Below are 21,914 nucleotides of genomic sequence, written 5' to 3'. Positions count from 1 at the left end.
CCGACAGGAAGCAGACAAATCTGTGTTGTATGAGATCTGGCCATGCATCTGGTCCCCCTCACATCAGAAAGATTTGGATCCACACCAAATCAGGTTGAACCAATCCCAACCAGTACCAACCATGTGGCAGGTTTAAGCCCAATTTAAGAGTTTCTGTTAAAAAAACATTTAAAAAAGATGGCTGCCGCTAACGTGGTCACCTGAATCTTTTAGCGCAGCAGTATTTAATGAACTGGACGGTAGTTAAATATATGTACAAATGCAAGTGTTGGCTACTGAACCATGTCATGGCAACAGAAGTTGTGGGACAAAATATCGATATTGTAATATATATTGTCATCCCAACTGGTGCGATACAATTATCGTGTCGCTGGCGCATCACTGTTTATCTCAATTTGTTTCAACATCTGTGAAACATCTGTGACACCCACTCACCTTTTTAGGGGCATTTTGTATTCTTCAGTTAATCAGATATCGTGATGTATCATGATATGATGGTCTTGCAATATATCAATTATCGCAGAATCGCTGTATCATGATATTATCATTATCGTGGGCCACGTATTGTATCGCAACTTACCCTGGGATTCCCACCAATAGCCTAAAGTGTGTATTATTTTAAAATAGGAGCCATATCGATATAAATGTTTGAACTCGCAGCCTGCTGCTTTATCACACATGTTGTTGGTCTGATTGACTGGTTATAGCATGAAGAGGCATTTTGGTCTACACCCGTTCACAACGCCTCTTGGAAATCCCAAATTAATTCAGATTTGCTTCACATTCTTTACCAGATTAAATCATTAACATATGAAACTGTTGCTTTGATATTATCTGTTTTAAATATAATACAATTTGTAAATGATCTGCTTTATTGAGTGTGATGTTTTCGGAAACGTCTAGGCCTTGTTTAATATCTATATTAATACTCAGTACAAGCTGAATACACACATTTTACACTTCAAGTATAATAAAGTGTGTAAAGTGAACAATGTGGCTTCTTGCCAACAACGATGCTTTCATTTAATTTGAAGGCTGACACCTGATTGGAACTTGTGAGCAAAACAACCAATCAGACTTTAGCTTTAAAATAATGTAATTAAGACGTGTTTACAAGAGACCTCTGCAACGGGTCAACATGTAAATGAGACGTGTAAACAAGGATAAGCTCATGACAACTCAGCTAAGTACTATTCTTACACTTCTTAAGTTTGCCTTAAGAGCCGTAAGAATTTAAAGACCATATGTTTAAAAACATCCAGAGGGTCAGGGAAGGAGTCAGGCAAGGCCACATTTTCTTTTTGGATTCATAAAACGAACAAGAGCAGAAACTCGGGGTTAGGGCGGATGGAGAGAGGGAGAAATAAAGGACAGGAGGGGGTTGTTAAATTCTTTCTGATTCTTTTTTTTTTTCTTTAATGGTGATTATGTGTTCCAGCGTGACCTTCACCATGCAGCCACGAGACTGGACCACCAGGAGCCTCAGAGAGAGAAGGCAGAATTTTGATGGAGAGATAGAAAAAAAAAGGGATGGAAGAAAAATGAAACGTGAAGATGATGGGGAGAGAAAGGGAGAGGTAGAGGGAGGAAGACAAAAGATACAAGCAGGGAAATCACGATCTACACAGCTGACGCCATGTGTAGCCAGCAAACCAAGGAGCATGCTAAAACCAAAAAGCTTGTTAGCTCTGTTAGCGCGTGTGTTAGCACTGTTGCTCTTAATGAGAAAGCATTTAGCGGTGAGAAACACGACTTTAAATCTGCTTGGAAGAACTAATAAACCATTAATGTGTCGCTGTATCTCTGCATACATTTTAACATATCAAAACAGGATGAGAACAGGTGTAATGAACTATATTGAAAATGTTTCATTAAGATAGTTTACACCTGTTCTTAGTGTAAGAGTCTAGCTTAATTTAGCCCATAAATTAGCCTAAATAAGTAAGGCAGTTTTACAACATATACCTTAACACAAAAAAGTTAGCCACTTTAAGCCCAAGCTAACTCTGAAGCTCCGCTAACAATGTAATAACTTACCCAGAATTCAGGGCAAATTAAATAAGTAATATATAAGAGTAAAGGGATCAAACTAAACATCTTTGTGCCACAGATGAGTTTTATTGGAGTTCCAACTATCAATTTGATCTAAGCCAAAGTCTTTCTTTGTGAACCTTGCCCCTGAAACTGAGCCATCGTTAATGTTATCAAATACACCTGTGCAATTTCCATCTAAGTCAATAGCAAAGCAAAGTCACAGCGGCGGGTCAAAGGCTGTGCCATTATGAAGGCTCCCTCAGATGCGGCCGACAGATGCGGCCTCCCTTTCCCAGGCCACGAAGGATCCATCGGGTGCATCCTTTGCCCAACGTATCCCATGATTCATTGTGCGCCAATTCAAATGAGATGGCAGACTTTTAAACGGCCGAGGAATACACTTTGAAATGTAAAAGTTTTTGGCTTCAACTTAATCAAATAGCTAGCGATACAAATGTTAAAATAAACGAAAAGGTTACATGACATTAGTTATGATAGCTAGTTAGCCTGCTAGCTACCTGTTGCTAGGCGACAGGAGTGCTGTTTGGTGACGCAAGGGTAAGGGAGGGAAGAGCTGGTGACGCAAACAGGAAATCCTCGGTAGACCAGGCTCCTTTCAGTTCACAATACTGTTAAAACTCTTAACGTCATATCTAGTGTTATTTTATGTCTGTCTCTTTTACTGTAAGACATCTATTGTTCCAGATTTGTATCAAGGCCCGAGGAACAAATAGAAATCATTAAATTGTTGGAACAAGATGATACTGGAGAAAAGCATGCTTTTGCCAGAATATGGCTCCATGAAGACTTTACTGCCCTCAAGTCTTACTGGGTGTAAGTCGGTATCTAAGCTTTATAGTGGGCCCTGCCTATAGGACAAAGCAGTTATAACTACAGAAATTAGACCAGACTCTCCAACAGTAGAGCATTTAGTTGCAGGGCATAAACCCCACAGAAGTCACGAGGCACCAGCACTCTCACTTACATATGAGTGATTTAAGCCTCTTGCTGTATAGGATTAAAATCGTTCCACTGACCACTTGGCCCATTATGGCCTACTTTAAAAAGTGAACCATTATATTCTTTACTCAGTGTATACGTAGTACTTTAACCTCCTTTAAACACCAATGAGGTGCCATTAACTCCTACCATTGCTGAAAAAACTGAACTCAAGCCACAAGAAATTAACACCAAGTAATATCTTCGTGCATCAAATGGATGAAGGAAGCATGACAAATTCTGGACTACCACACATCTGGACTCCCACAGGACCTGAAAGACATCACTCCCATTGTCCGCGATCAAACAGAACCAGAGAGGAAGCTGTTTTTGAAAAGGTGGAAGTGGTCGGTTGTCGAGCACTGACAGTAAAGCTCCCAGTAGCGGGAAAGGGAAAGCTGTGTTGCCGTGCCGTCAGTGTTATCACCAACGTCTGCAATTCCTCTTGTAGGTGTATATAAAAAGTGTGTGTGAGGTTCGGTGAGAGAAACAGTGGCTGTGTGTTGCTGGGCAGTGCTCACACCAGTGTCTAAAATCTATAGCTGACCAAGACAAGCTGTCACACTCTAATAAGCTCTGCATTCCTGCCCTGATCTGGCCTCAATACTTCCTTGACATTATTAAAGACCAGCTCCAGTCATGTTTTAAGACTTATAAAATGCTCTGCTTGAAATAATAAATTGTGGCATCTCCTCATTCATTGTTGTTCATTCTTCCTCATTAAAAATTCCAGAATCTGCAGAGTCCCCAACCACAAAGTTCCAACCGCCCCCTCTGTCACGAAAACAAAACACGTCTCTGCCATCGTTTAGTGGCAACTTGTTGAAACTTAGCTAGCTTGAAATTTAGTTATTAGTAGTAGTAACGTTAAAGTTTCAGTTTCATGTTCTTGAGCGCCACCCACTGGCAGTGATTGGTACTTATGGGAGCACACGTCCTGATTTAACCAGACCTCTACAGCTGGCTACCTTTGTCATGGTTCTAACTCTTGATTTTCCTCGGTTTTTGTTTGCTGTTAGTTTTATATACTGCAAATGCAAAGTCTTTCATCAGTGGGCCATAGGCTCAATCAAAATTGTGTTACCTCACTCGGTGATAGATAGTGACTTAACAGACATTTATTTACATGAAAAAGTTTGAGATTGTTACTTTAACGTTAGCAGTCAGTAGTGAGTTTGCAAAAACTATGATGACGGTTACAGCTGGCTCGCACATCGCCAAAGTGGTTGCCATAGGTTACACATAATGATATGCATAGCGTCACCCCGTCCTTTAACGGGATTGGCTCCTTAGGTTTGTGACGTCTCAAACCTGCCAATCTGAAAACGTGTTGTTCAGCCTGTCCTTGGTACACTGCAGTTTAAAAGCAGACAGGCCCAGCCATGGAGATGACTGCTGATGTTGTCCCTTATATGTCTTGTAGCACATGAAGAACACCACATGGAGATGTTTACAAGGTTAAACACTTGATTATCATTGGAGGGGGGCTTTAACATTGAGTCAACTTGAAGCAAGTTGAAATAAGTTGTGATAAAGTGACGTGTCGACTGAACGTGTGCACGTGCAATCGATACTACAAACCCTGCTTCTTCTGCTCTGCCATCCGCACGTGGCGTTTAGTTCAACACTTAGATATTACATAATTAAGCAGCAGAGTCAATACAAGTACATTAAAAACATTGTATAAAAAACACACACAGTTAAGTATTGTGTATCCTCCGGGGTAAACCATCAACCAGGAACTGCATCAAGCCTCTGCAAATGATAAACTCCTTATTACTTCCAAGTGGCCTCTGAGAAGAGGACAATTACTTTTGCATTAAGGACCCCCCGGGGGGCTGCAATATGATCTAGTCATGGTGAGTTTAACTGGATTCTGTAGGAATGCCTCCGCACTAGAATAGTACAGGGCTGCAGGCGATGGAGTTTTGTTTGTGTGTTGTGTTTGGTCTAAAAATGGGGCGTGCAAATTCAACTGCAGCAAAGCACACATTTTCAGTCTTTGACCCCGATCAGTATGTTCCCAGATTTTAATACACATACAAAAGTAAGATTTTAAATGATAATTAAAGGATTATGGAGGCAATTAACCAACCAGGAACCTCACGCTGTAATCGCGCTCACCTTTTTTTACATTAAATAAAAGGTACTGCAGCAAACATCCATCCGGGCAGGAGCCAACAAACTCGTCTCGATGCGAGCTGGCAGCTTCTGATGTCAGCGGAAGCTCGAGGCTCACATGTTTCACTGGCTCAACGGCATCTTACAACATCTCAACAAAGCAGGAGATTACCTTATTCAGAGCAAAATGTGGGGTATCACCGGCAACAAGGGAGCCACAGCGACAAAAGAGAGCCGGCCAGGGAGAGGAATGTATGAAAGGAGGAAAAAAAAAAAAAACAACACACAGAAAGTGAGAAAGAAGAGAAGGCCCCGCAGGAAGCTGAAGACAAACAGTGCAGGAAGGAAAACACACAACAACAAATGACCCACTTCCTGTTGAAAGGTGGGAAAAGTCTCAGTGACACCATCATTACGAAAAAATGTTATCTCTATTGTTCTTGGGTCCCAGGTGTCTCCTATAGCTCAGGCCTCATCTCTCAACAACCCCTGTCTGCAGCAGCCTAAGCAGGACAGATGCTTATATCGTAGACCAACAAAAACAGATGGAACAGTACTGAACAACTACAGCAGTGTGTAATAAGCCAGTAAATTGTGCACAAAAACGTACCAGAGGACACAATAGTACATCAGCAGTTAGCTCATCCTATGTCATCCTTTGCCTACAGCTGCCTCCGCCCTGCCAGGCTACGGGAACCATCTCTGTTATATAATGAGCCGTGGTCCCACCAGCTGACCACGGACACAGAACAGATGCAGGAATTCACCCATGGTGGCCCCCCGAGCTGGTACTGCATCAGCCGTGGCCCGTGACACTGCATGACTTCACCAGAAGCACATGAGACGAGACTTCCCAGGGAGACACTGACTCCACAGTGCACGGGCTGTCATTGTAATGTAACCCAAATCTCACAGTGACTTTTATCGCATGATTAAGGGCCTGTATTAACTCACACTTACTGTATTAAAAATACTGGTTGTATGAGAGACCAGATAAGGACAATTACTATTAATAAACAGTAAATAGGTGTTTCATAAAATGTCCCGCTGAGAGGAAATATAGCCAAGAAAAGAAGTCCTACTTCAAACAGACTGGAGAACAATGACAGCCTTATGCAAGCCGCTGTACATTCACTTCCTGAAAGTATTTATTTTCCCTCACAGAATGTATAATGCTGTCGAAATCCCCGTCAAAAGCTGTTAATGGACTTTTAACAGCTTAAACAGAGCGATGTGGCAGAAAGGCCGTATGATATAACCTGGTTCTTAGGTGCTTTCACACGGCCTGTCGTATGAAACATTATTATAAACAGTACAGAGAAGCTAAATCATGAAGATATTTTGAAGTTATAATTAAAATACGTACCACTTTCTGTGACATGGCACATGTAATTAAGCTGCTCTTTTACTTTATTTAATCTTAAATATTTTGATAGTCTACCAGTCATCAATTAGTGAAATGATTAGTCGACTAGTCGGATAATTAATTGCACACTTAATTAATGGCTCTTATTAAGGGTGCTCTGATTGGTCAATATTTGTTCTAACTTGTTTGATCGGTCTATCGCTGTATTAAAAGCCGATCAGATGACGCACAACACTCTCAACAATTTCTCTGAGCGACACTAAAATTGCTTCACCGGTCTGGCAGTTTTATCAGGTGTCTAAACAAGATAATACATTTGCGATTTGCAAGGTGCGTTCCAAGGAAGTACCTCGTGGGGGAACGAACCTCACCAGACATTTGAAGGTGAGTCACGTCAAAGAATATGACGAGTGTTCAAAGCAAGCTCGTAGAAGAAGCAGAGAGAGCGGTTGGCGACTCTGCCGCGACTCACTCAAACGTCTGCATTCTACATTTCACTGACAGCGAACATACAGCACAGACAACAAGAAACCAAAAGAAATGATGTTGCTTTGATCACAAGCTAGAGTCGTTTGTGGGAGACGAAGGGTTCAGACGACTCATGGATCAACGTTACTCTCTGCCGGTGGGTAAATATTTCACAGATGTATACCTGCTGCAGTTATACCAAACGATCTGAGAACATATCGCCAGCCTCATGAAGGACACTATCACTTATCACTATCACAATAAGTTTCACAAGTGGCATTTGGAGTTTGAGTGTGTGTCCCATGTCCATGTTGAGCCTAACTGCGCAGTTTACTGATCAAAACCGAACGACACAGTTGTTCTTCATTCTCAAGGGTTCTCCCGGTCACACACTGCGGAGGCTCTCACAGTTGCATTCACTGACATGTTCCGAGCACGGGGGGTCCCGAAGGAAAAAGTGCACGTTATTCTACAATGCTTCCAAGTAAATAAGATGATAATGTGAAAAGAATAAATAGTGCGACATAATCAATCCAAGACCTCAAATAGACCCTGTGATCGGTGATCGGCATCGACAGATACTGCTTCCAGTGATCGGGCCCAAAAAATCCTGATCAGAGCCCCCCCAGCTCTTATTTAGCTATCACCTAACAATAAAGACAATAAATATAACTTCATTCAAAAATATGTCTTTTAATAAACTTTGTGGCCGATTTGGCTCCTTCTGACAGAAAAGAAAAATAAAAGGAGGAAGAACCGGAGATGAGAAAGAGAGAAAAATGTGTGTTCTCTGGGGAAAATTTAAATGAGAGACAAGCTGAAAACTTTGGACTGTTACCTTGAATGTCACGGTTGATGTTTAAAAGAGAGATGTGTCAGGTTCTCTCTATAGCACTACAGTGTTATATTCATGTTAAAAGCCAGTACATATCCGTCTATAGATAGCTAACGTTAACTAGCTGAGAAGCTAATCATTTATCTGTGCGAGTCTGCATCATCCATAAGTCGACTAATCGTTGCACCCCTAATTCTAGGTGTTATCTTGTAAAGATGCCGTGTCTGTACTGGATGCACTTTTCTTCAGCCAGCCTCACACTTCCACCAATACTGAGATAATGTAGTAATAATGATCATATTAGCAACTGCAGAGGAAAAGGTGAAAGTATAACAATGCATTTAAAGCCAAGGTAGAAGAGCAATGTTTCTACATTTTCAGTGAACATCTATGAATTTAACTGGGTCAAAATTTACTCCACTCAGTCCAATTTGTTTAGTGCTAACTAACAAATGTTGCATGTGTTGCTAAACCCTGATTAGGAACATGGTAAAAATCATACCTGCATGTTAGCAATGTTGTTGGGAGCAGCACTGAAAAGGCGTTCCTAGTCGATCGCAGCAAAGTGGATCCAGCAAAGGTGGAACAAGACAAAACACAAAAAACCTTGCTAGCTTGTTGAGTACAGTTTGAAAGGGTGATTAACAGCATGACTTCCAACGATCAGTCTTGAGGAGAAAGTGACAGAAAGTCAGACAACAAACAGTTTAAAACCATTCAATAAAATCATTTCCCATGGTCAATCAGCAGGCCAAACACCTGACACTTTATGGCGGCGTGACACTCTGACCCTTGCTGCCTTATCACTGGCACTTTGTCTGGTCGGGCTGCGTGGCACATTCAGAGGAATGTGCTTGATAAGCAGTTGAGCGGGTGCAGCAGGTAAAACAAACAGGTTGTTTCATTCAGTACGCGTTGGCCCTCAGATTGTTAGCTTAAAACAAATAATGGAAATTGTATTCAAAGTTTAGATGTGCCCACGTCTTAATGACATGTTGTGTTGATCTAACACATCCGAACCTCGGGCCTCGGAGAGCTTTCAATTATCAGTTACGTAAGCGGGTGAAATGCAATGGCATCACAAGGCTTGCTCACACACAACACTGAGCCTATTTGCTCTCAAACGCACAGTATGTAATTTCAACCGCTCAATCAATTACATAAGACAGAGTCTGACGACGTCTTGTATTGTTGTGTTAAACAGCCAACACTGCTAATGAAGATCTATCTGTGACAAAGGCAGGAATCCCACATGACACACTGCATCTATCTTGTATAGAATAATGGATTTTGGGAGGGGTTGGACAGTTATCAAGTGTATTACAAGACTTTTATAATCACTCATATAACTGATTATTATCCGTGCAATCAAAGATCTCAACAGACATCTATTGCCCGGTGCAGACGGCTGGTGAATATGCCTGATAAGAGGATAATCTGCAGGACACTTCCTGGTTCAACAAACACCTGTCCAAACAAGAAGATCACAGGAGTATAAACCTGAGGGGCTACATTAAAGTACAGCTGCAACTACTTTTATTTGCAATTAATCTACTCTATATTCTTGATGAGAGTCCAAGGTGATGTCTTTAAATGTCACAGTCCCAAAAGCCAAGTTTACTTTCATAGAAAGACAGAAAAAGAGAATAAATACCTTTGAAAACTGGAACATTTTAAGTGTTTTTTTAAAGCAAATGTGGCATAAAAACTTTTTATTTTTAAATTAGACTCAAACAAACTTCCAACCGATCGTAACAGCTTTATCTTCAAGCATATTCTTTGGTTAAAAACATATCCGAAACTCGTGTCGGACTAAATCACCTTCCATTCAATTGCATTTAACATAGCTTTGGGGCTAAATGTTTGCCACATAAAGACAGAAAAAAAACATGCCTGGAGGTCGTGTAAAGTTCAACTTCCTGATTACTGATTATTTAATTTCATGAGGCTTTATTTTGTCACAAGAACAAAGATTACCCATTATATAACGACATTAAATATGTAATCCTGCAGTGAGGCGAACATGCAACGGCAGAAGTGCTCGATCAATAACGTGGCAAGGCGATATTTTCAGATACACGTAACATGAGCACCTGTTATAAAGTGTTCAGCAATCGGAGTTACATCTTAGATTTCACCAGGCCTTCTTCATACAATCTTTTCATTGATTTAGCTCCAACAGAGGGAAGTGCTGCAGCTTTAGCTTTGAGTTATTCAGATATACCAACATCTTTCATGGGAGAACACACACAACTCTGTACCCGTTCTTCTGCAGCCACACAATTCCTAAGTCTGTACGCCAACACACTACCCTTTTCACTGTGAGACACTCAGACTACATAATTAGAACTGGGTGTTTCCACTCCTGTAATCGTCCGACCTCCTGGAGTGGCCCAAGTCGGGTTACAGTACCAAATGACCCGCCGAGCTCCAAGACAACAGCATTCCTCGTGTCCCTATTGCTCCCAAAGATCCACCTATATGAGGCAATTACAGCCAATGAATGGACAATATTAGAGAACGGAATGTAAAAGAAGCTATACGGGGACAATGCTTAATGAAAAAACACAGCCAATAGACTCTGCGACATTTGAGCATCCAACCAAACCATCCCAACTCCCAATCTTTACTTTTGTTAAGCAGTTCCTCCAGGAAGTCACAGCAAATTCAACCGATCTCTGCACATTTTGGTGACCTTGCAAATTTGGCCAATCACTGCGACATTTCAGCAAATTTGACCAGCATTTTTTAAGCTGTTTGGACGGTAAAAAAATAAATGAAACATGATTTTTCAAAATGCGATTAAAGCCACACTTAGAGGAGGTTTAAGATGTGATTCCAATCTGATTCTACAGTTCAGTATCAGTCAGGACGCTCTGGCCGCCTACATCTGATTTCAACATGTCTTCTGCTTCCAATGAAAGCGGATATACAACAACACTGAGAAATGGAAGTGCATCTTAGTAGCTGCAGCAAAATGCATGCACTACTTGCAGAAACTACTTGCAGAAACAAAGAGATTCCTATATTCTGACACCTATGTTGTGACCCCAAATCCATACAAGTCCTTATTCAAATAATATTGATTGTGCATAGTGCATACCATTGTTTACAGATGTGAATAGCCACATTATAAACAGGTGCTCCCATCTGTTTAACAACTCTTTAACCTCCTGAGACCCGAGCTTTTGTTTGGTGTGCATTTTTAGTTTCTCCTACCTTTTGGGGATACATAGGACCTAATAGGTATGAAACCTAAGAATTGTCTTTGTGTTACATTAAAGTCCTCATGTAAGTACCTTGTTGTAATGCTGTTGTAGCTTGTTGCTATTGATAAAATTAGTCAAATTTGTCTGCCATATCAAGCTACAACTGTTCATACGCATTAAATAAACAAGTAAAATCTGAAGAGGTTTTGTACCTGGTTGAGTTATCTGTAGAGACCGAGTTATCTGTAGAGACCACATTTTGGTCGGGATCACGGCCATCTTGAATGTACACCGATCAGTGTAATTTGCTTTTGTGATCACAGGCTGGTGGACAAAGTGTCCATGAATGAGACATATGGGTCTAAGTTTTGCTGAATTAAATATTATGGTGTTGTGAAGCCAAAATGTAATGTCCCCGTATGAGGACGCAGGGTCTCAGGAGGCTGAAAGGGGAGTTGTTAAAGAAAAACAACTGGTATTTCCACGTATTTTTCCTGATCTCATCAAGGCTCTATTTGTTCAATGGTTACACGCTGTGCCTTACTGACTTCTCATCTGATGCACCTTTATCATTCTGATTGCTTTGTTTGAGTACCTTATGTGATTCCCGGCTCCGAGTAACTTGAACATGGTGTGCTCTGATCAACGAGAAAAACAGCTGCATGAGTCCATTAGAAAAAAAACACATTTAAAACTGAGCAGACACGATTTTATCTCGCTCCATGACAGACAGAAATGTTTAAACCAATAAGTAGGGACTTTTTCAGTCATGTGTGCATCCTTGTGGTCACTTTAACAGATTACCAGTATACACACAAACTACAGAATCAATGACATCATAGGAAAAGGCTTAGTGACTGAATGCTGCTGCTGGGCCTGTCAGTGACATCATGTCTGGTAGGGATGAAGAAAGAGCAGAAAACAAAGAGACATGTGAGAATAAAAGGGATAAGGTGTGAGAAAGTGGGTCACTGCCCACTATCTAATATGGCGTGATGAAAGTGAACAGACATGCCTCTAATCTCTCCTTTTATACCTGCCAGGATGCTTTAAGCAGCCTGAAAAGGACGGTCCAGATACACGATACGCTGCCCTGTAGAGCAGCAGCGGCAGCACAACAAGGAAACATTTGCTCACTGTTGCACCAGAGATTTGAATTGCAAAAGAAGCCGGCAGGCAGACAAGAGACACTGTGTGAGGGCGAACGGTTAACACTCACTTCCCCCACTGACCCCAACATGGCCGCCGCTGAAGCAAACAACAGACCCGAGCCAAGGCGGATTCTTGAGAAAGAACATTTTTCATAATTTTTGAGGAGAGCGTGCTCGCTCGCCGTGACCCGCCTGCACCGGTCGGTTTAACAGATTCCAAACGTCAGCTGAAATTAAGCAAATGAAAAAGTGATAGACATTCTCCACATTTTTGGGTTCGAACAATGATTGGGGAAATTATCCGAACGGCACCCCCCTGATAGAGCGATTAGATTAACCCAAGTGGAAGAGATGCTCCATAATTAAGCAGATAGAGAGATGGATTGTGGGTAACAGGTGTTCTTAAATGCTTAATTATTGTTTCTCATGTCACTGCTTTTCAAAACTGGTAATTTATTGGCCTTAAAAGCCTTGGATCAAATCTCACCAACGTTTTTTACACTTCTGTCTCTCACTCATTCCTTAGAAACTGACAAAAGTTAAAGCAGGTGTTGAAAAAGATGAGATTTTCAGATTAAATGCAATTTGGCTCTGTGTCTTTGGAGGACACTATCCACTTCTCCAATGGGCCCTGGAAAACCTCGGCCAGATGACGGGTTTTACGTAGTTTTTAGGTTTTCCAGGGCCCAGGGAGCTCGCTAAACTACACTTCCTCAATCTGGGATGCCCGCCTGTCATGTCTCACTCAAAATCGTCAAAAATGTAGATTTTTTAGACGACCCACCGGTGTATTCTCGTCGTATTTCAGATTCTGTACCGCTCTGAGCCATTGCCTGCAGCGAAAACGGTAGTATTTCACTCCAGCGTCTATCGCTGGGCCGTTCCTTTCAGAGGGAGGGGCGCAATGCATGCTGGGTGTTGTAGGAATGTAGAATTGACGAAACCACGAGCTGTTTGTACAACTTTCTCCACAGCTATGGCGCCAATTTCAAATATAATTGCTTCTATTGATTACAGAGAACACCAGCTTTGACTGACAGTGGATTTTTCCAGGGGCGAACTGCTCCTTTAAACCTGATCTACTATTTTTTAGTCTCACTGAATATTCACATTCCCTTTATTTACCCCGCTCAGTTTCTTGGGAAACATCACTGTTAAACACACAAAAAAAACTGGGGCAAATCAACGTACTGCTTTCACAACGGCACAGTCACTGGAGAGGATTTTGTTTTCCAACTCGGGGTCTCTATTTGTTGAAAAAGGTGCTTTCGCTAATATATACTTTGGATGTTCAAACATCAACCTTGTGAGGCACAATTTGATATGGAGAAAACCCAAAGCACACAAAATAACAGATGGCTGGCTCACATCTCTCAGAGTGTCTGATTTCGCCATACTTGCTGCATCTGATAGTCTGAACTCTGTAATTTATGTGGAAGCGTGGTGAAAAATCCTCACTGAAGGGAAGTTTGTTGGATCAAGCTCAGTGTTATTGCTCGAGTCAGGAAAAACAAGTACTTCCAAGTTTAAGTCCGACTGTGTTCGCCATCAATCAGAGAAAAACTTCCTCACACAGAAAAGATAAGAACTCAGTAAGCTCAGGACAACTGATCAAAATGTATCACTAAATGAAATTATATGGCAGCTTAGCTTTTAGTTTACCCATCACAGCAATAAAAAGCCCCACAGAAACAAAGGGAAAGTTTGAGTCCGTCTCTTTGTGCCAAACATCTGTCTAACAACAAATTTATTTCCTCTCTCCTGCTTCTCACTCTCTCAATCTTCACATAAAATCTACAGGGGGAGTTTTTCCGCAAAAGCAACCATGAATAAAAGTGATTTAGTGGACGGCTTAGCGCAGGAAAATGAAGGCTGCAGTTTTAAATTGTAATGTGCAAAAGATCAGCTTTCACCGCTGCTTTTCCTAAATGGCTTTTCCATGCCCACACGCGGGACGAACTACCTTTTAATCACACCAATAAACAGTAATAGGTAAAAAAACAGCTTTGGCGTTAAACCGCCAGAAGCTGTTCGATGAACATTTAGCTATAATTTTGTAATTCTTCGGGACATTATTGAGCAGATGTTCGGTGCAACACAGCCGGCCTTTTGTACCCCGATAAGTCTCTCAAATTGACTAATCCTTCGTAAGCGCTTTTCCTCTGAGAAGTTTGCTTTATGTTGCAGAAAGCTATAAAATAATGTAACATTTTATTTTATCCTTTATATAGTTGGTCTTTGTTCGCTCGCAGCGCTATTACCGCATGCATAGGGATCTTAATGCATGCTAACACCGTTTAGGATAGATAGAGCACACGTGGGAGCTAACATCGCTTACGTATGTAGCTTAGGACAAAAGCGTCTGCTATAAGAAGACATGAATGTCTAACATGCTGATAATTACAGTCCCACCTACACCTGAGGCTGCACACTGCAGGCTGTAGATGATCGCTCATTGTATTAATGCCTCTGCAGACACGAAACAGTCGCTGTTAACTTTTAATCACGCTGCTTGTGAAACGCATACAGTAACCTAATAGCACTGATCATCACGCTCGGGAGTCAAGTGATTTCTAATCTCCATTGTGTTTCCCGGCACAGAGTCCGCCACCGTGCTGAATTTTGGGGGAGCTGATCACAATGGGCTCCTTTTTACTGCTGGCAGCGCAGGTTTCCTACCTCGGAGAGGGGGGGGGGGGGATTACAGGAGGAAGGGTGGTTTGAAGGGTGGAGGGTGGTGGGGGAAGGTTCGCAGCTGTAAAATAAATCACACAGAGATTAAACTTCACCAGGAAAAGGTGCAACACTCGCTGGACTTTGTAACTTGGGAGAGGAAAAATAGTCAGATGTGGTCCTGCCTGAACCCACATCGGTGCGAGTAGTGCGAGAAAAATAACTTTCCTTCCTTGTTTCTTGTCCGCTGTTATTATGTGTCTACGCTGAGCTTATATAACTTTTTGTCTTGTATACATTTGTGTTGTGGCTTTTTAGTTTGTGCTAGTAGGAGATAATGTGTCTCAACTTAGACTGACCGAAAAAAAACCCATCAAGCTCTACCTCCAGACATGTCCGACAGCTGTAAATGCCTCTTAAATTAGTGAACATCAGAGCCATATTACTGCGTCTGCAGCCGCATCAAGTCTCAGTGACAACCCCTCACCCCACACCTTTTCATCAGGGGCTGTGAAACCTGAGAGGTCCCTCTGCAGAGGCCTGTTATCGAACAGGGCATTATGGGGGTACAGTACGCACAAACACCCACACACACACACAAGTGTGTCTGGCTTTTCTATTTCTCTCGAACTCTCTCTCTCACTCAGGACACATGCATAATGTGAACAGGGCCTAAAACACACAAAGGATGAAGGGTTACTCTGTAGTTCAAACTGCAGTGAAACAGCATCAGACGTGCCTGTTTCCTCTCAGCCTCTCTGTAGGCCTCTTTATTCAGTCCTACATGCCCTTAATTAACTAAACATCAGCATTTTAATTTTTTTTATGTGATAATTTTTTTCTTTTCAGTCAAACAGTGCCGCTTGGATTAGCGTGTTCTCCAGATGGGCTTTTTGCAGGTGGCTGGGCTTTCACTGTTCAACCATTGTGGCTGTTGCTACTCATGCAAACTAAGCAGACGTTGTTGCTGCTTGCAAATGATAATATTTATGTGCATCAGGAGAGAAGAATCCAAAACAACAGGTGCAGAATATCATTTCATTTTTTAAATTTGAATGATGTTTGATAAGAAAAATTGAAATTTCCCCAGTGTCACAGCGGTAAGAGAGCAATGCATGAGTTGTTCCAATTTTTTGATCTGACAAAATTTTTTCACAACACATGACAAACAAGGCATGAAAACATCAGTCAAGACTCATTTATACCTATATAAGAAACGTAATAACTAAGTAATAACTTCCACAGCAGACCTCTGCCTTCTCTATGACTGTATTGAGCTTGCACATTAGGCTGCATTCAAGAGTTTGTTATAACCCTTTCCCACCAAAATTAAAGTGTTGATGCAGGTTTCAGACCCAGAAGGACCCGCTTATAGATGCCGATTCTCTCTTTTCCCCTCACCAGTGAAGTATACTCCTTTCGGTCTCTTTTCTGCTGCCTCACCGCCGTCAAATATGGAAAGCTGTTTGAGCGCTGCTTGGACGGAGACGGGCGGAATTTGTAGCTGAGATGACAAGGAGTCACAGAAGCCAGAAAGGGGGCGGAGATTAGCGTGTTGACACGGGTTTTGTGTTCCCATCAATGCTGATCGGAGCCGAGGCGATAATTACCCAGGTCTACTGCAGAGTCATTTGACCCGGGTCTGCATGCTGATTGTAACCTTTCCCTTTAAGCAAAAAAGCTGGATGTTAGTGGGTTTTTTGACCAGTGGGAAAAGGGCTCTCGTTGTATCTGCACTGTGTTTCTGCTGCAGCTGCATTTTCTATCTGAAGGCTATTTAACCAAAATGAAGGTAAAAGGAGTTGGACATATTTTAAAAGCTGCCTATACAAATAGGTTACTCACACACTTCCACACATGACACATGACACTGCCACATCCCAAAGAGGGTCCTATAGAGCCATACAATAGTGTAGGTGTGGTCCTGTCAGATAACCAGAATAGGCAGACAGACACACATAACCATACACACTTTCCAGCCTGCCCTCAGGGGGTCTCATATTAGCCAGCGATAACCTCTGTCAGCCATTTGTCTCCTTCCCGTCCATCTGCTCTGTGGGACCTGAAGAGGCCTCTCTGTTCCCCTGACAAAAGAAGGAGGGTCTGACAATAACTCACAAGCACAGGCCGATGAGTGGTCAAGAAAAGGCCTCCTGACCCCGCCTGCAGAAAAGAGTTCTGAAATAACAACTGGGACAAAAGACGGGGGAGAAAGGTAAAGGTGTGGAGAGGCTGTGACTGTCTGACTGTGCTGGATGATATCTGAGATAGTTTCACCGATGGCCCACAAACACTGAATATTTGGAAGTCAACCCACGTGCTTCCTGTCTTTGCGATCTCTCCAAGAAACAACCTGCAATGCCAGGAATGTGGGGGATAAATCCACTTCCTTGAATACATTTACCGGAGCTCTTTTTTGTATTTATGTTTATATATATATATATAGAGTTTAAATGTTGATTAACGTACATAGTCCCTACAAGAAATATATATCCAGCTGACAGGGCAATTCGATGTTTTTTAACCACCTGAGGACGCGAATAATCACTCCCCTTCAAGCTTTTGTTTTTGTCTTCTCAACGTCCTGTGAAAAATATCTGACTCATTAGCCACTAAATGCTCAACTATGTTGTTGACTGACCAGTTGCTCAATCTGTTGTCTATGTATACAGTCAGAGGGAACCAAAACAGCAAAGCTACAGACTGGCAAACCAAAACAATCAGCTGGAGACAGTCAGAGTGGGTCTGTCCCTTTGAGCATCAACTTTCACACTTACACCCCTTTCCCACCAAAATTAGCAGGTTGATGCGGGTTTTCCGACCCGGGAAGACCCGCTAATTAATGCCGATTGTTCCCATTGCCAGTGGAGTATACTCCTGTTGGTCTCTTTTCTGCTGCGTCACCGTCTGACGCCACAAACGCGCCACAAACCTGTCGCCTTATTTCTTCTTCCCATCAGAAGAAGCTCTCTTACCTTGCTGTCTTTCACAAAACAAAGAACAAATTCGGGGTTGTACTTTGTTCTTTGAGCGATGGTGGGCGGAACTTTAATGCGCGTCATAGCATCGCGCCAGACAGGGGGCGGAGATTAGCGTGTTGACGCGGGTTTTTTGTTCCCATCATTGCCAAATCGGAGCCAAGACAATAATTACTCAGGTCTACTGCAGAGTCGTTTGACCCGGGTCTGAATGCCGATTGGAACCTTTCCCACTGAGCAAAAAAAAACAGGTGTTAGTGGTCTTTTTGACCAGTGGGAAAGGGGCTTAACATACAATTATTTGAACCACTTTTCATCATGACAGTTCTATTCTGTACACACTGTGTTAACAATATAATTGTGCAACATGTAAGTTCCACAAAGTCTGTGCCAACTCAATTTCTGTCATTGCAAACCAGTCCTAGTTTCAAACGGCCTCAACTTCTAGCAGTAATAGTTAGAAAGGTCGCCTGTCTTCCACCTTCTGTTATTAGACAGTTAGTTAGTGGAGTTGTTTAGAGCATAATTACCATTACAGTATTCAAAACTACTCTGCCAGGCTGAATGTGGTTGCCAAACACCCCTCCATTATCATGAAATCCCTTCAGACAACGCTAACTCCTTAACCTCAGTGCAAAGGCTATAACACGTTAGAGAGAGGTTTGTTTCTGCAATAGTAACTGGAAAAATCTAACCTCAAGTTAATTTAGTAAGTAACATTTACTTACTGCTGCTTTCATCCTAAATATGGCCAAAGCTAATTCACATCAAGGTTTTTCCCTATTAGTGTTTCCATTCTCAACACGCCTGCTAGTTCCCACCACACAGCAGCCTGTCCTTCGATTACTTATTAATCCTGTGAGGGAACTTTTTATCTTGCATAAGGCACCTTAAGCAGGCCTCGCACTTCCTCCTTTGAGCTCTTACTGTGCAGATTCAAGTCATTCACCCTGACCTCCTTATCAGCGTTAGACTTCACTGGTTGTTACTGCAATGATGTCATCCAACCTTAGCACACCTGAATACCTGTATGTTAGAATCAGGCACTTATCAACTTATCAGCATTTCCAAGGTTGAGCATGACATCATGATTACTTCTACAAATCAGATTACCTCACTTTGGGCTAGCTAGCCTCCATGCTAACTACAGTTTAGTTATTATGCGATAGTTTCACCTTGAATATTTGGGTTCTTTTGCATGACACAATGTCCTCAGCTTATCTCTGATATTTCCAAGTTGTCGTCTTGAATTGTCCGACTTTATCGGCAAAGAAATCCCTGATAAGAACAAATCTAAAGGACTTTGGTCAGCCAAGTTGTTTGAGCTGTATCGCTCAACGTTACAAGCACAATTTATTTCATTTTTAATGTAATGTTTCCCTTATTTATATTTACTAAAGCACTGCATATCAAAAACCTGCTTGTACTTAATCACACCGGCTCATTCATATCTAGATCAAGCTAGTAGTCTACACTTAACTCTCCTTTACTTGATTACAACCATTCTTGGTTCATTTATCCACCATTAAAAAACCCCCACAGAATTCCCCGTCCATTAAAATGAGTCATTTACTTCTTCACCAATTTCCTGAAACCATTAATACCAGAAAAAACATCACATCATGCAGGTATGATGGAAGAAAAGGAACTGAAACAAGACACACTCATCCATTACAGGAGAATGTAAACAATACCTGTAAGACTAACAGAAACCAACAAGCTGTTAACTGATTTATAACTCTGACACCTTCCTGCTACATCCTTGTCCCATTATCTCACTGACACACAGTGTTGTTCAAACTGACACCGCACATGAGTGATAAGGATAATTACAGCAGCGTTACGTAATGTGACCAAGATTTTCTCAGCATTTAAGCTGCTTTAGTTCTAGGTGTTGATTCGATTTGTTCATGTTAAATCATGTAGCAGTTTGTAATCGTGCCATTTCATTTGGATCCCATTTAGCAACACGTTTTTAGGTATGATCATGTTCTGCTAATGCTTCTGTGAGGATCCTTATGGCTGCAGATTCAGTGTTCAACCCTTTTAAACTCACGTAGCCGAACCAGTTAGTTCATCCGTACGGGTCATGATGGCCTGTGTGAAAGGTCACCGAAAGAATGTAAACATACGACTTTAAACCCAGCGCTCAAACACACCAAAAGTAATCAAGCAAGCAGAGTCATCATATCAAACAACAACACGCCACATCAACAGTCCCGAACCTGTAATTAGTTCTATTTTTAACGCATGTGCACACTGTATGTTTATGTAAGGTGTGAGAATTGGGTTATGTTGAAGCAGCACGACCCAATTACATATAAAATGACTGCATTAAGCAAATTTTTTTTTCATGTTGCATGACTTTTGCTGCCACTGTGCAAACAATTTTGTCGCCTATATGTTTCAACACCCCGGGTAACTTTACGGCTTTGTGACGCTCCTTTTATATTATAGACCTGTCCCTCTATTTGCTTCCATCTTTTGTTTCCGGCTTTCTTTCTTCTTTAATCTTCCTGCAAACACACACCCACACACCACCTACCCTATCATTCATATAAGCAGCTGCATGCTATGATTGCCAAATGTGTTATTTCCACATTGCATGTGCGTCTTTGTGTCACGGTATTAAGCAGTGTGTTCCTTGAGTCACTTCTTTATCAATGAGTTTAACCATCCATCAGAGCATGGCCAATCCTTGGATCAACAGGTGTTTGTGTTGGGAACCTGCATGTAGGTGGATGCATGTGTGTATATATACGCATCTACCTACATGCTTCTCGCTTAAGGTCAGACTCTGCGGGCACAGTGCAGTCCAGGCGGGTGAGGCCATCCAGCAGCAGCACCACCACACAGAGAGGCCAGTGTGCTCCCCTTGCTCCCACCATCTGACCAACGCACCGCATGAGTGCTTCAGTTTCAGCAGCACAACAAAACACCAGTGTCTGGTTTCCCACAAAGCAACCCTGCCACAGCCGAGGCGCCTTTTGTTCCCACTTTAAATAAAACATAGTCCAGTCATTAGGTAGAAAGGCCCCCCTGTGCATAATTCAGAGCCAGGTATCAATTTAAGGCAAGGAGATAAGGTTAGAGAAGGACAATACTGTGTTGTTCTCACACTGCTGTCAAACAACAGGCATTGCATGAGTAAATTACAACACGGAAAGTTTGGGAATGGCAATTAAACGTGGTGATAATAGTAGTTTGAGTTGCAGTCTGTCTCCAGTTTTCACTAAAAATTACAGGGCTGCAACTGACCAAGATTTTTTGTTATCACAAATAATCTTTTAAAAGAGCCAAAAAGGAACACAAAGCACAAAACAATAAGGTTAATTTACTAAACAAATGATTGAAACTATAAATTTATCCAAATAGTTGACTACTTATTTTCTGTGACTCATAAATCAATTGACTAAAAGTTTTAGGATTCATCAATGATAAACAACTAATAACACACAATGTTTTGGAAAACATTAAAAAAAATCAATAGCCATAATGATGATAGACGCAGAGCACAACGATATCTGTTAGGGAACAGAAACCATTACAGAAAAATATAAAAAAATATAGATACTATACTCAAAACTTGATAATTTTGTGTCAATAAAAATACGGTTCATACGGTAAAAATACATCCAGTCACCATGACCACTGTCAAGGCCATTTGCCACCTTGCAGAACTGACCTGAGAGCAGTGGTAGCTTATTAAAGGACAGCGTTCATTTCACCAGCGACACGCAACACAACTTTTCAGAAACTACACCTATAAAGATATGTTCATAATAAGAGTTTTCGTTTACTGTTATAAAGCTTCCATGTTAAAATTTATCACAAGAAATAGCGAGCAACAGGTTGACAGATGACAACCGAAACTGAACCGCCACAGCGATACTAGATGCACCTGCTGCTGCCTTCACGTACCTGTTGGTTTTCAACTCGTGTTAGTCCTTGTTTCGCTCGGATGTGTCCCCTCTTCTTCAATGAATAACGGTTAAAAATGAAGACATAAACTGACAAGCAAAATTCACTTTCTACTAGTTGGCTGGCGTGCCTCCTCCAACCTCCCTTAATGGGCTTTTC

General features: G+C 41.7%; 1 protein-coding gene across 2 annotated transcripts in view; it reads right to left on the bottom strand.

Moving 5' to 3' along the window:
* The window catches only part of shroom1 (shroom family member 1), a 35,810-nt gene extending 13,896 nt beyond the window's left edge, over positions 1-21,914 (bottom strand). For both annotated transcript variants that reach the window (XM_069676876.1, XM_069676884.1), the window contains exon 1: positions 21,756-21,914. The gene's annotated coding sequence lies outside the window, so the exon portion shown is untranslated. The remainder of the gene's footprint in view (positions 1-21,755) is intronic.

This window comes from Semicossyphus pulcher, unplaced genomic scaffold (assembly GCF_022749685.1).
Source record: "Semicossyphus pulcher isolate SPU_LCO1_2020_fin unplaced genomic scaffold, fSemPul1.0.p SCAF_10, whole genome shotgun sequence".
Lineage (NCBI taxonomy): Eukaryota > Metazoa > Chordata > Actinopteri > Labriformes > Labridae > Semicossyphus > Semicossyphus pulcher.
Note: the sequence above shows the minus strand (reverse complement) of the source record. Positions and strands in the feature narration are given on the sequence as shown.